General features: G+C 43.8%; 1 long non-coding RNA gene across 50 annotated transcripts in view; it reads left to right on the forward strand.

The window, feature by feature from the left end:
- Window positions 1-14,651, forward strand: part of LOC307185334 — a 3,778,167-nt gene that overhangs the window by 1,778,613 nt on the left and 1,984,903 nt on the right. The window contains exon 5 of one of the 50 annotated variants that reach the window (XR_013828011.1): window positions 400-485. The exons of 48 other annotated variants lie outside the window; for them this stretch is intronic. This is a non-coding gene — a long non-coding RNA (uncharacterized lncRNA). The remainder of the gene's footprint in view (window positions 1-399; window positions 486-14,651) is intronic. One more of the 50 variants, XR_013828012.1, reaches the window with a different exon arrangement.

Raw genomic sequence — 14,651 nt, forward strand, 5'->3', positions numbered from 1 at the left:
GCTCACCGAACCTCTCCAATCCTATCACTGCTGCGTTTATGCCCCTGTACACATGCTTGATTCTCTTTCGGAGACATAGCAATCCATAGGTTTTAAGATACTTACTAGTCAGGTACATTCTTAGGCGTTTAATATGCGGTGTTGAGTCCATTTCGTTGAGCAAGGAGTAGCTCTTGTCTATTCCATATTTGGCTTAAGGAACTTTATCTGTGCTCATTTCAATCTCTGGTTTTATGCAGCACCCCAACTCACCTTTCCCCTTAAGCAAGCATAAGTTGGTTTTCTAAATTTGAGACACTGTTCTGTTTTGGAATTCAGTTCCTGTGTAGCCAAGTTTACATTCCGTGTATTAGTGATATCTTATGATGTTTCTTTTTCTGTGCAACTTATTTCAGTTAGAATCATCGTACCTGAATCCACTCATTATGCTGCTACGGGCCTGATGACATAGATTTCATTGCTGAGTGATACTGCATTGTATGTAAGTACCACAAGTTCTTTTTCCATTTTTCACTTTCTGCGATGTTGAACTTGTACTGTAAACGAGGTTCTTGTAAACAGAGCCGTTCCAAACTTTGGGGTGGCTGTGTCTTTTTGATTTTAATTTCCCTAAGCTATAGGACCATAAGTGGAAGTGCCCTAGGCTCTGTTGCTTTGTTTTTTAGATGTTTCAGGAAACACCATACACTTCTCCCGAGTGTCTGTTGGCAATTTACATCCCGCCCATCAGCATAACAAGGCTCCCAGTTCTCAATGGCCTGTTACCTTTCTGGATTTTACACTTTTTTCAGATGGCCCTTTTGACCGGGGGGAAGTGAGACTTCATTGTAGTGCAGATTTCCTTTGCAAGCTTGCTTGGTTGGCCAAAAAGGGCGTATGCGTTTTTTCCTGAATATATTCAGGAAAAAACGCATACGCCCTTTTTGGCCAAGTGCATCATTGTGGACGTTCTGCCTCTTTTCCTATGCTTTCAATGCAATTCCAGTCTACCTCCTGAAATTGGTTTCCTGCAATTCTGCCCCGCTTTCAAGTCCTCTTGGCAGCCTTACTTCAGTCTATTTTTGGACGATAGCTGTCATTTATAACTCTGCAGGTTTGTGAATTACAGTGCCCCTGAGCTCCTTTCTTCAACTCGCTTTCTTGTGACCTGGCCGCAACACCGCAGGATGGCTTCAGGCCCTAATCTGGTTCCGGCACGGCACCCTGAGCCTTTGGTTATTTCCGCCTCCTGGTGGGAAATGAGAGTTAAATTTGCCCGTCCAGACACCTCCAGCTAGCCTCTCATTGGTTCTCGCTATTCCTGTTCATTTTCCGCAGAAATTGCAAACTGGGCCAAACAGGAGGTTAAAGGCGCTGACTCTCCAAGTGGGGAGAGTGTTAGTAAAGCGTCTGGAATGTTGCACCCGAGTACCAGGGGAGGAAAACTGAGACATATTTGAACACGTCTCCCGTTCACATGGTTGATCATACTTGGGTTCCACATGCATGTTTTAGCTGAAGGAAGAATACCTTAAACCTGGAGAGTTAAGACCCGTGTAATGGGTACCATGCAATATGACTTCAAAGGGTCTTCATTTGCTCACCGAAACTCTCCAATCCTATCACTGCTGCGTTTATGCCCCTGTACACATGCTTGATTCTCTTTCGGAGACATAGCAATCCATAGGTTTTAAGATACTTACTAGTCAGGTACATTCTTAGGCGCTTAATATGCGGTGTTGAGTCCATTTCGTTGAGCAAGGAGTAGCTCTTGTCTATTCCATATTTGGCTTAAGGAACTTTATCTGTGCTCATTTCAATCTCTGGTTTTATGCAGCACCCCAACTCACCTTTACCCTTAAGCAAGCATAAGTTGGTTTTCTAAATTTGAGACCCTGTTCTGTTCTGTAATTCAGTTCCTGTGTAGCCAAGTTTACATTCCGTGTATTACTGATATCTTATGATGTTTCTTTTTCTGTGTGACTTATTTCAGTTAGAATCATCATACCTGAATCCACTCATTGTGCTGCTAAGGGCCTGATGACACAGATTTCATTGCTGAGTGATATTGCTTTGTAAATAAATACCACAACTTCTTTATCCATTTTTCACTTTCTGCGATGTTGAACTTGTACTGTAAACGAGGTTCTTGTAAACAGAGCCGTTCCAAACTTTGGGGTGGCTGTGTCTTTTTGATTTTAATTTCCCTAAGCTATAGGACCATAAGTGGAAGTGCCCTAGGTTCTGTTGGTTTGTTTTTTAGATGTTTCAGGAAACACCATACACTTCTCCCGAGTGGTTGTTGGCAATTTACATCCCGCCCATCAGCATAACAAGGCTCCCAGTTCTCCATGGCCTGTCCTGCCTTTCTGGATTTTACACTTTTTTCAGATGGCCCTTTTGACCGGGGGGAAGTGAGACTTCATTGTAGTGCAGATTTCCTTTGCAAGCTTGCTTGGTTGGCCAAAAAGGGCATATGCGTTTTTTCCTGAATATATTCAGGAAAAAACGCATACGCCCTTTTTGGCCAAGTGCATCATTGTGGACGTTCTGCCTCTTTTCCTATGCTTTCAATGCAATTCCAGTCTACCTCCTGAAATCGGTTTCCTGCAATTCTGCCCCGCTTTAAAGTCCTCTTGGCAGCCTTACTTCAGTCTATTTTTGGACGATAGCTGTCATTTATAACTCTGCAGGTTTGTGAATTACAGTGCCCCTGAGCTCCTTTCTTCAACTCGCTTTCTTTTGAGCTGGCCGCAACACCGCAGGATGGCTTCAGGCCCTAATCTGGTTCCGGCACGGCACGCTGAGCGTTTGGTTAATTCCTCTTCCTGGTGGGAAATGAGAGTTAAATTTGCCCGTCCAGACACCTCCAGCTAGCCTCTCATTGGTTCTCGCTATTCCTGTTCATCTTCCGCAGAAATTGCAAACTGGGCCAAACAGGAGGTTAAAGGGACTGACTCTCCAAGTCGGGAGAGTGTTAGTAAAGCGTCTGGAATGTTGCACCCGAGTACCAGGGTACGAAAACTGAGACATATTTGAACACGTCTCCCGATCACATGGTTGATCATACTCTAGGTTCCACATGCATGTTTTAGCTGAAGGAAGAATACCTTAAACCTGGGTAGTTGAAACCCGTGGAATGGGTACCATGCAATATGACTTCAAAGGGTCTTCATTTGCTCACCGAACCTCTCCAATCCTATCACTGCTGCGTTTATTCCCCTGTACACATGCTTGATTCTCTTTCAGAGACATAACAATCCATAGGTTTTAAGATACTTACTAGTCAGGTACATTCTTAGGCGTTTAATATGCGGTGTTGAGTCCATTTCGTTGAGCAAGGAGTAGCTCTTGTCTATTCCATATTTGACTTAAGGAACTTTATCTGTGCTCATTTCAATCTCTGGTTTTATGCAGCACCCCAACTCACCTTTCCCCTTAAGCAAGCATAAGTTGGTTTTCTAAATTTGAGACCCTGTTCTGTTCTGTAATTCAGTTCCTGTGTAGCCAAGTTTACATTCCGTGTATTACTGATATCTTATGATGTTTCTTTTTCTGTGTGACTTACTTCAGTTAGAATCATCATACCTGAATCCACTCATTGTGCTGCTAAGGGCCTGATGACACAGACTTCATTGCTGAGTGATATTGCTTTGTAAGTAAATACCACAACTTCTTTATCCATTTTTCACTTTCTGCGATGTTGAACTTGTACTGTAAACGAGGTTCTTGTAAACAGAGCCGTTCCAAACTTTGGGGTGGCTGTGTCTTTTTGATTTTAATTTCCCTAAGCTATAGGACCATAAGTGGAAGTGCCCTAGGTTCTGTTGCTTTGTTTTTTAGATGTTTCAGGAAACACCATACACTTCTCTCGAGTGGTTGTTGGCAATTTACATCCCGCCCATCAGCATAACAAGGCTCCCAGTTCTCCATGGCCTGTCCTGCCTTTCTGGATTTTACACTTTTTTCAGATGGCCCTTTTGACCGGGGGGAAGTGAGACTTCATTGTAGTGCAGATTTCCTTTGCAAGCTTGCTTGGTTGGCCAAAAAGGGCGTATGCGTTTTTTCCTGAATATATTCAGGAAAAAACGCATACGCCCTTTTTGGCCAAGTGCATCATTGTGGACGTTCTGCCTCTTTTCCTATGCTTTCAATGCAATTCCAGTCTACCTCCTGAAATCGGTTTCCTGCAATTCTGCCCCGCTTTCAAGTCCTCTTGGCAGCCTTACTTCAGTCTATTTTTGGACGATAGCTGTCATTTATAACTCTGCAGGTTTGTGAATTACAGTGCCCCTGAGCTCCTTTCTTCAACTCGCTTTCTTTTGAGCTGCCCGCAACACCGCAGGATGGCTTCAGGCCCTAATCTGGTTCTGGTACGGCACGCTGAGCCTTTGGTTATTTCCTCTTCCTGGTGGGAAATGAGAGTTAAATTTGCCCGTCCAGACACCTCCAGCTAGCCTCTCATTGGTTCTCGCTATTCCTGTTCATCTTCCGCAGAAATTGCAAACTGGGCCAAACAGGAGGTTAAAGGCGCTGACTCTCCAAGTGGGGAGAGTGTTAGTAAAGCGTCTGGAATGTTGCACCCGAGTACCAGGGGAGGAAAACTGAGACATATTTGAACACGTCTCCCGATCACATGGTTGATCATACTCTGGGTTCCACATGCATGTTTTAGCTGAAGGAAGAATACCTAAAACCTGGGTAGTTGAAACCCGTGGAATGGGTACCATGCAATATGACTTCAAAGGGTCTTCATTTGCTCACCGAACCTCTCCAATCCTATCACTGCTGCGTTTATGCCCCTGTACACATGCTTGATTCTCTTTCGGAGACATAGCAATCCATAGGTTTTAAGATACTTACTAGTCAGGTACATTCTTAGGCGTTTAATATGCGGTGTTGAGTCCATTTCGTTGAGCAAGGAGTAGCTCTTGTCTATTCCATATTTGGCTTAAGGAACTTTATCTGTGCTCATTTCAATCTCTGGTTTTATGCAGCACCCCAACTCACCTTTCCCCTTAAGCAAGCATAAGTTGGTTTTCTAAATTTGAGAACCTGTTCTGTTTTGGAATTCAGTTCCTGTGTAGCCAAGTTTACATTCCGTGTATTAGTGATATCTTATGATGTTTCTTTTTCTGTGCAACTTATTTCAGTTAGAATCATCGTACCTGAATCCACTCATTATGCTGCTACGGGCCTGATGACATAGATTTCATTGCTGAGTGATACTGCATTGTACGTAAGTACCACAAGTTCTTTATCCATTTTTCACTTTCTGCGATGTTGAACTTGTACTGTAAACGAGGTTCTTGTAAACAGAGCCGTTCCAAACTTTGGGGTGGCTGTGTCTTTTTGATTTTAATTTCCCTAAGCTATAGGACCATAAGTGGAAGTGCCCTAGGCTCTGTTGCTTTGTTTTTTAGATGTTTCAGGAAACACCATACACTTCTCCAGAGTGTCTGTTGGCAATTTACATCCCGCCCATCAGCATAACAAGGCTCCCAGTTCTCAATGGCCTGTTACCTTTCTGGATTTTACACTTTTTTCAGATGGCCCTTTTGACCGGGGGGAAGTGAGACTTCATTGTAATGCAGATTTCCTTTGCAAGCTTGCTTGGTTGGCCAAAAAGGGCGTATGCGTTTTTTCCTGAATATATTCAGGAAAAAACGCATACGCCCTTTTTGGCCAAGTGCATCATTGTGGACGTTCTGCCTCTTTTCCTATGCTTTCAATGCAATTCCAGTCTACCTCCTGAAATCGGTTTCCTGCAATTCTGCCCCGCTTTCAAGTCCTCTTGGCAGCCTTACTTCAGTCTATTTTTGGACGATAGCTGTCATTTATAACTCTGCAGGTTTGTGAATTACAGTGCCCCTGAGCTCCTTTCTTCAACTCGCTTTCTTGTGACCTGGCCGCAACACCGCAGGATGGTTTCAGGCCCTAATCTGGTTCCGGTACGGCACGCTGAGCCTTTGGTTAATTCCTCTTCCTGGTGGGAAATGAGAGTTAAATTTGCCCGTCCAGACACCTCCAGCTAGCCTCTCATTGGTTCTCGCTATTCCTGTTCATCTTCCGCAGAAATTGCAAACTGGGCCAAACAGGAGGTTAAAGGGACTGACTCTCCAAGTGGGGAGAGTGTTAGTAAAGCGTCTGGAATGTTGCACCCGAGTACCAGGGTAGGAAAACTGAGACATATTTGAACACATCTCCCGATCACATGGTTGATCATACTCTAGGTTCCACATGCATGTTTTAGCTGAAGGAAGAATACATTAAACCTGGGTAGTTGAAACCCGTGGAATGGGTACCATGCAATATGACTTCAAAGGGTCTTCATTTGCTCACCGAACCTCTCCAATCCTATCACTGCTGCGTTCATGCCCCTGTACACATGCTTGATTCTCTTTCGGAGACATAGCAATCCATAGGTTTTAAGATACTTACTAGTCAGGTACATTCTTAGGCGTTTAATATGCGGTGTTGAGTCCATTTCGTTGAGCAAGGAGTAGCTCTTGTCTATTCCATATTTGGCTTAAGGAACTTTATCTGTGCTCATTTCAATCTCTGGTTTTATGCAGCACCCCAACTCACCTTTCCCCTTAAGCAAGCATAAGTTGGTTTTCTAAATTTGAGAACCTGTTCTGTTTTGGAATTCAGTTCCTGTGTAGCCAAGTTTACATTCCGTGTATTAGTGATATCTTATGATGTTTCTTTTTCTGTGCAACTTATTTCAGTTAGAATCATCGTACCTGAATCCACTCATTATGCTGCTACGGGCCTGATGACATAGATTTCATTGCTGAGTGATACTGCATTGTACGTAAGTACCACAAGTTCTTTATCCATTTTTCACTTTCTGCGATGTTGAACTTGTACTGTAAACGAGGTTCTTGTAAACAGAGCCGTTCCAAACTTTGGGGTGGCTGTGTCTTTTTGATTTTAATTTCCCTAAGCTATAGGACCATAAGTGGAAGTGCCCTAGGCTCTGTTGCTTTGTTTTTTAGATGTTTCAGGAAACACCATACACTTCTCCAGAGTGTCTGTTGGCAATTTACATCCCGCCCATCAGCATAACAAGGCTCCCAGTTCTCAATGGCCTGTTACCTTTCTGGATTTTACACTTTTTTCAGATGGCCCTTTTGACCGGGGGGAAGTGAGACTTCATTGTAATGCAGATTTCCTTTGCAAGCTTGCTTGGTTGGCCAAAAAGGGCGTATGCGTTTTTTCCTGAATATATTCAGGAAAAAACGCATACGCCCTTTTTGGCCAAGTGCATCATTGTGGACGTTCTGCCTCTTTTCCTATGCTTTCAATGCAATTCCAGTCTACCTCCTGAAATCGGTTTCCTGCAATTCTGCCCCGCTTTCAAGTCCTCTTGGCAGCCTTACTTCAGTCTATTTTTGGACGATAGCTGTCATTTATAACTCTGCAGGTTTGTGAATTACAGTGCCCCTGAGCTCCTTTCTTCAACTCGCTTTCTTGTGACCTGGCCGCAACACCGCAGGATGGTTTCAGGCCCTAATCTGGTTCCGGTACGGCACGCTGAGCCTTTGGTTAATTCCTCTTCCTGGTGGGAAATGAGAGTTAAATTTGCCCGTCCAGACACCTCCAGCTAGCCTCTCATTGGTTCTCGCTATTCCTGTTCATCTTCCGCAGAAATTGCAAACTGGGCCAAACAGGAGGTTAAAGGGACTGACTCTCCAAGTGGGGAGAGTGTTAGTAAAGCGTCTGGAATGTTGCACCCGAGTACCAGGGTAGGAAAACTGAGACATATTTGAACACATCTCCCGATCACATGGTTGATCATACTCTAGGTTCCACATGCATGTTTTAGCTGAAGGAAGAATACATTAAACCTGGGTAGTTGAAACCCGTGGAATGGGTACCATGCAATATGACTTCAAAGGGTCTTCATTTGCTCACCGAACCTCTCCAATCCTATCACTGCTGCGTTTATGCCCCTGTACACATGCTTGATTCTCTTTTGGAGACATAGCAATCCATAGGTTTTAAGATACTTACTAGTCAGGTACATTCTTAGCCGTTTAATATGGGGTGTTGAGTCCATTTTGTTGAGCAAGGAGTAGCTCTTGTCTATTCCATATTTGGCTTAAGGAACTTTATCTGTGCTCATTTCAATCTCTGGTTTTATGCAGCACCCCAACTCACCTTTACCTTTAAGCAAGAATAAGTTGGTTTTCTAAATTTGAGACCCTGTTCTGTTCTGTAATTCAGTTCCTGTGTAGCCAAGTTTACATTCCGTGTATTACTGATATCTTATGATGTTTCTTTTTCTGTGTGACTTATTTCGGTTAGAATCATCATACCTGAATCCACTCATTGTGCTGCTAAGGGCCTGATGACACAGATTTCATTGCTGAGTGATATTGCTTTGTAAGTAAATACCACAACTTCTTTATCCATTTTTCACTTTCTGCGATGTTGAACTTGTACTGTAAACGAGGTTCTTGTAAACAGAGCCGTTCCAAACTTTGAGGTGGCTGTGTCTTTTTGATTTTAATTTCCCTAAGCTATAGGACCATAAGTGGCAGTGCCCTAGGCTCTGTTGCTTTGTTTTTTAGATGTTTCAGGAAACACCATACACTTCTCCCGAGTGGTTGTTGGCAATTTACATCCCGCCCATCAGCATAACAAGGCTCCCAGTTCTCCATGGCCTGTCCTGCCTTTCTGGATTTTACACTTTTTTCAGATGGCCCTTTTGACCGGGGGGAAGTGAGACTTCATTGTAGTGCAGATTTCCTTTGCAAGCTTGCTTGGTTGGCCAAAAAGGGCGTATGCGTTTTTTCCTGAATATATTCAGGAAAAAACGCATACGCCCTTTATGGCCAAGTGCATCATTGTGGACGTTCTGCCTCTTTTCCTATGCTTTCAATGCAATTCCAGTCTACCTCCTGAAATCGGTTTCCTGCAATTCTGCCCCGCTTTCAAGTCCTCTTGGCAGCCTTACTTCAGTCTATTTTTGGACGATAGCTGTCATTTATAACTCTGCAGGTTTGTGAATTACAGTGCCCCTGAGCTCCTTTCTTCAACTCGCTTTCTTTTGAGCTGGCCGCAACACCGCAGGATGGCTTCAGGCCCTAATCTGGTTCCGGTACGGCACGCTGAGCCTTTGGTTATTTCCTCTTCCTGGTGGGAAATGAGAGTTAAATTTGCCCGTCCAGACACCTCCAGCTAGCCTCTCATTGGTTCTCACTATTCCTGTTCATCTTCCGCAGAAATTGCAAACTGAGCCAAACAGGAGGTTAAAGGCGCTGACTCTCTAAGTGGGGAGAGTGTTAGTAAAGCGTCTGGAATGTTGCACCTGAGTACCAGGGGAGGAAAACTGAGACATATTTGAACACGTCTCCCGATCACATGGTTGATCATACTCTGGGTTCCACATGCATGTTTTAGCTGAAGGAAGAATACCTAAAACCTGGGTAGTTGAAACCCGTGGAATGGGTACCATGCAATATGACTTCAAAGGGTCTTCATTTGCTCACCGAACCTCTCCAATCCTATCACTGCTGCGTTTATGCCCCTGTACACATGCTTGATTCTCTTTCGGAGACATAGCAATCCATAGGTTTTAAGATACTTACTAGTCAGGTACATTCTTAGGCGCTTAATATGCGGTGTTGAGTCCATTTCGTTGAGCAAGGAGTAGCTCTTGTCTATTCCATATTTGACTTAAGGAACTTTATCTGTGCTCATTTCAATCTCTGGTTTTATGCAGCACCCCAACTCACCTTTACCCTTAAGCAAGCATAAGTTGGTTTTCTAAATTTGAGACCCTGTTCTGTTCTGTAATTCAGTTCCTGTGTAGCCAAGTTTACATTCCGTGTATTACTGATATCTTATGATGTTTCTTTTTCTGTGTGACTTATTTCAGTTAGAATCATCATACCTGAATCCACTCATTGTGCTGCTAAGGGCCTGATGACACAGATTTCATTGCTGAGTGATATTGCTTTGTAAGTAAATACCACAACTTCTTTATGCATTTTTCACTTTCTGCGATGTTGAACTTGTACTGTAAACGAGGTTCTTGTAAACAGAGCCGTTCCAAACTTTGGGGTGGCTGTGTCTTTTTGATTTTAATTTCCCTAAGCTATAGGACCATAAGTGGAAGTGCCCTAGGTTCTGTTGCTTTGTTTTTTAGATGTTTCAGGAAACACCATACACTTCTCCCGAGTGGTTGTTGGCAATTTTCATCCCGCCCATCAGCATAACAAGGCTCCCAGCTCTCCATGGCCTATCCTTCCTTTCTGGATTTTACACTTTTTTCAGATGGCCCTTTTGACCGGGGGGAAGTGAGACTTCATTGTAGTGCAGATTTCCTTTGCAAGCTTGCTTGGTTGGCCAAAAAGGGCGTATGCGTTTTTTCCTGAATATATTCAGGAAAAAACGCATACGCCCTTTTTGGCCAAGTGCATCATTGTGGACGTTCTGCCTCTTTTCCTATGCTTTCAATGCAATTCCAGTCTACCTCCTGAAATCGGTTTCCTGCAATTCTGCCCCGCTTTCAAGTCCTCTTGGCAGCCTTACTTCAGTCTATTTTTGGACGATAGCTGTCATTTATAACTCTGCAGGTTTGTGAATTACAGTGCCCCTGAGCTCCTTTCTTCAACTCGCTTTCTTTTGAGCTGGCCGCAACACCGCAGGATGGCTTCAGGCCCTAATCTGGTTCCGGCACGGCACGCTGAGCCTTTGGTTATTTCCTCTTCCTGTTGGGAAATGAGAGTTAAATTTGCCCGTCCAGACACCTCCAGCTAGCCTCTCATTGGTTCTCGCTATTCCTGTTCATCTTCCGCAGAAATTGCAAACTGGGCCAAACAGGAGGTTAAAGGCGCTGACTCTCCAAGTGGGGAGAGTGTTAGTAAAGCGTCTGGAATGTTGCACCCGAGTACCAGGGGAGGAAAACTGAGACATATTTGAACACGTCTCCCGATCACATGGTTGATCATACTCTGGGTTCCACATGCATGTTTTAGCTGAAGGAAGAATACCTAAAACCTGGGTAGTTGAAACCCGTGGAATGGGTACCATGCAATATGACTTCAAAGGGTCTTCATTTGCTCACCGAACCTCTCCAATCCTATCACTGCTGCGTTTATGCCCCTGTACACATGCTTGATTCTCTTTCGGAGACATAGCAATCCATAGGTTTTAAGATACTTACTAGTCAGGTACATTCTTAGGCGTTTAATATGGGGTTTTGAGTCCATTTCGTTGAGCAAGGAGTAGCTCTTGTCTATTCCATATTTGGCTTAAGGAACTTTATCTGTGCTCATTGCAATCTCTGGTTTTATGCAGCCCCCCAACTCACCTTTCCCCTTAAGCAAGCATAAGTTGGTTTTCTAAATTTGAGACCCTGTTCTGTTTTGGAATGCAGTTCCTGTGTAGCCAAGTTTACATTCCGTGTATTACTGATATCTTATGATGTTTCTTTTTCTGTGTGACTTATTTCAGTTAGAATCATCGTACCTGAATCCACTCATTATGCTGCTACGGGCCTGATGACATAGATTTCATTGCTGAGTGATACTGCATTGTACGTAAGTACCACAAGTTCTTTATCCATTTTTCACTTTCTGCGATGTTGAACTTGTACTGTAAACGAGGTTCTTGTAAACAGAGCCGTTCCAAACTTTTGGGTGGCTGTGTCTTTTTGATTTTAATTTCCCTAAGCTATAGGACCATAAGTGGAAGTGCCCTAGGTTCTGTTGCTTTGTTTTTTAGATGTTTCAGGAAACACCATACACTTCTCCCGAGTGGTTGTTGGCAATTTACATCCCGCCCATCAGCATAACAAGGCTCCCAGTTCTCCATGGCCTGTCCTGCCTTTCTGGATCTTACACTTTTTTCAGATGGCCCTTTTGACCGGGGGGAAGTGAGACTTCATTGTAGTGCAGATTTCCTTTGCAAGCTTGCTTGGTTGGCCAAAAAGGGCGTATGCGTTTTTTCCTGAATATATTCAGGAAAAAACGCATACGCCCTTTTTGGCCAAGTGCATCATTGTGGACGTTCTGCCTCTTTTCCTATGCTTTCAATGCAATTCCAGTCTACCTCCTGAAATCGGTTTCCTGCAATTCTGCCCCGCTTTCAAGTCCTCTTGGCAGCCTTACTTCAGTCTATTTTTGGACGATAGCTGTCATTTATAACTCTGCAGGTTTGTGAATTACAGTGCCCCTGAGCTCCTTTCTTCAACTCGCTTTCTTGTGACCTGGCCGCAACACCGCAGGATGGCTTCAGGCCCTAATCTGGTTCCGGCACGGCACGCTGAGCCTTTGGTTATTTCCTCTTCCTGGTGGGAAATGAGAGTTAAATTTGCCCGTCCAGACACCTCCAGCTAGCCTCTCATTGGTTCTCGCTATTCCTGTTCATCTTCCGCAGAAATTGCAAACTGGGCCAAACAGGAGGTTAAAGGCGCTGACTCTCCAAGTGGGGAGAGTGTTAGTAAAGCGTCTGGAATGTTGCACCCGAGTACCAGGGGAGGAAAACTGAGACATATTTGAACACGTCTCCCAATCACATGGTTGATCATACTCTGGGTTCCACATGCATGTTTTAGCTGAAGGAAGAATACCTAAAACCTGGGTAGTTGAAACCCGTGGAATGGGTACAATGCAATATGACTTCAAAAGGTCTTCATTTGCTCACCGAACCTCTCCAATCCTATCACTGCTGCGTTTATGCCCCTGTACACATGCTTGATTCTCTTTCGGAGACATAGCAATCCATAGGTTTTAAGATACTTACTAGTCAGGTACATTCTTAGGCGTTTAATATGCGGTGTTGAGTCCATTTCGTTGAGCAAGGAGTAGCTCTTGTCTATTCCATATTTGACTTAAGGAACTTTATCTGTGCTCATTTCAATCTCTGGTTTTATGCAGCACCCCAACTCACCTTTCCCCTTAAGCAAGCATAAGTTGGTTTTCTAAATTTGAGAACCTATTCTGTTTTGGAATTCAGTTCCTGTGTAGCCAAGTTTACATTCCGTGTATTAGTGATATCTTATGATGTTTCTTTTTCTGTGCAACTTATTTCAGTTAGAATCATCGTACCTGAATCCACTCATTATGCTGCTACGGGCCTGATGACATAGATTTCATTGCTGAGTGATACTGCATTGTACGTAAGTACCACAAGTTCTTTATCCATTTTTCACTTTCTGCGATGTTGAACTTGTACTGTAAACGAGGTTCTTGTAAACAGAGCCGTTCCAAACTTTGGGGTGGCTGTGTCTTTTTGATTTTAATTTCCCTAAGCTATAGGACCATAAGTGGCAGTGCCCTAGGCTCTGTTGCTTTGTTTTTTAGTTGTTTCAGGAAACACCATACACTTCTCCCGAGTGGTTGTTGGCAATTTACATCCCGCCCATCAGCATAACAAGGCTCCCAGTTCTCCATGGCCTGTCCTGCCTTTCTGGATTTTACACTTTTTTCAGATGGCCCTTTTGACCGGGGGGAAGTGAGACTTCATTGTAGTGCAGATTTCCTTTGCAAGCTTGCTTGGTTGGCCAAAAAGGGCGTATGCGTTTTTTCCTGAATATATTCAGGAAAAAACGCATACGCCCTTTTTGGCCAAGTGCATCATTGTGGACGTTCTGCCTCTTTTCCTATGCTTTCAATGCAATTCCAGTCTACCTCCTGAAATCGGTTTCCTGCAATTCTGCCCCGCTTTCAAGTCCTCTTGGCAGCCTTACTTCAGTCTATTTTTGGACGATAGCTGTCATTTATAACTCTGCAGGTTTGTGAATTACAGTGCCCCTGAGCTCCTTTCTTCAACTCGCTTTCTTGTGACCTGGCCGCAACACCGCAGGATGGCTTCAGGCCCTAATGTGGTTCCGGCACGGCACGCTGAGCCTTTGGTTATTTCCGCCTCCTGGTGGGAAATGAGAGTTAAATTTGCCCGTCCAGACACCTCCAGCTAGCCTCTCATTGGTTCTCGCTATTCCTGTTCATCTTCCGCAGAAATTGCATACTGGGCCAAACAGGAGGTAAAAGGTGCTGACTCTCCAAGTGGGGAGAGTGTTAGTAAAGCATCTGGAATGTTGCACCCGAGTACCAGGGGAGGAAAACTGAGACATATTTGAACACATCTCCTGATCACATGGTTGATCATACTTGGGTTCCACATGCATGTTTTAGCTGAAGGAAGAATACCTTAAACCTGGAGAGTTAAGACCCGTATAATGGGTACCATTCAATATGACTTCAAAGGGTCTTCATTTGCTCACCAAACCTCTCCAATCCTATCACTGCTGCGTTCATGCCCCTGTACACATGCTTGATTCTCTTTCGGAGACATAGCAATCCATAGGTTTTAAGATACTTACTAGTCAGGTACATTCTTAGGCGCTTAATATGCGGTGTTGAGTCCATTTCGTTGAGCAAGGAGTAGCTCTTGTCTATTCCATATTTGGCTTAAGGAACTTTATCTGTGCTCATTTCAATCTCTGGTTTTATGCAGCACCCCAACTCACCTTTACCCTTAAGCAAGAATAAGTTGGTTTTCTAAATTTGAGACCCTGTTCTGTTCTGTAATTCAGTTCCTGTGTAGCCAAGTTTACATTCCGTGTATTACTGATATCTTATGATGTTTCTTTTTCTGTGTGACTTATTTCAGTTAGAATCATCATACCTGAATCCACTCATTGTGCTGCTAAGGGC

Source organism: Stenella coeruleoalba (assembly GCF_951394435.1).
Source record: "Stenella coeruleoalba genome assembly, chromosome: 4".
Lineage (NCBI taxonomy): Eukaryota > Metazoa > Chordata > Mammalia > Artiodactyla > Delphinidae > Stenella > Stenella coeruleoalba.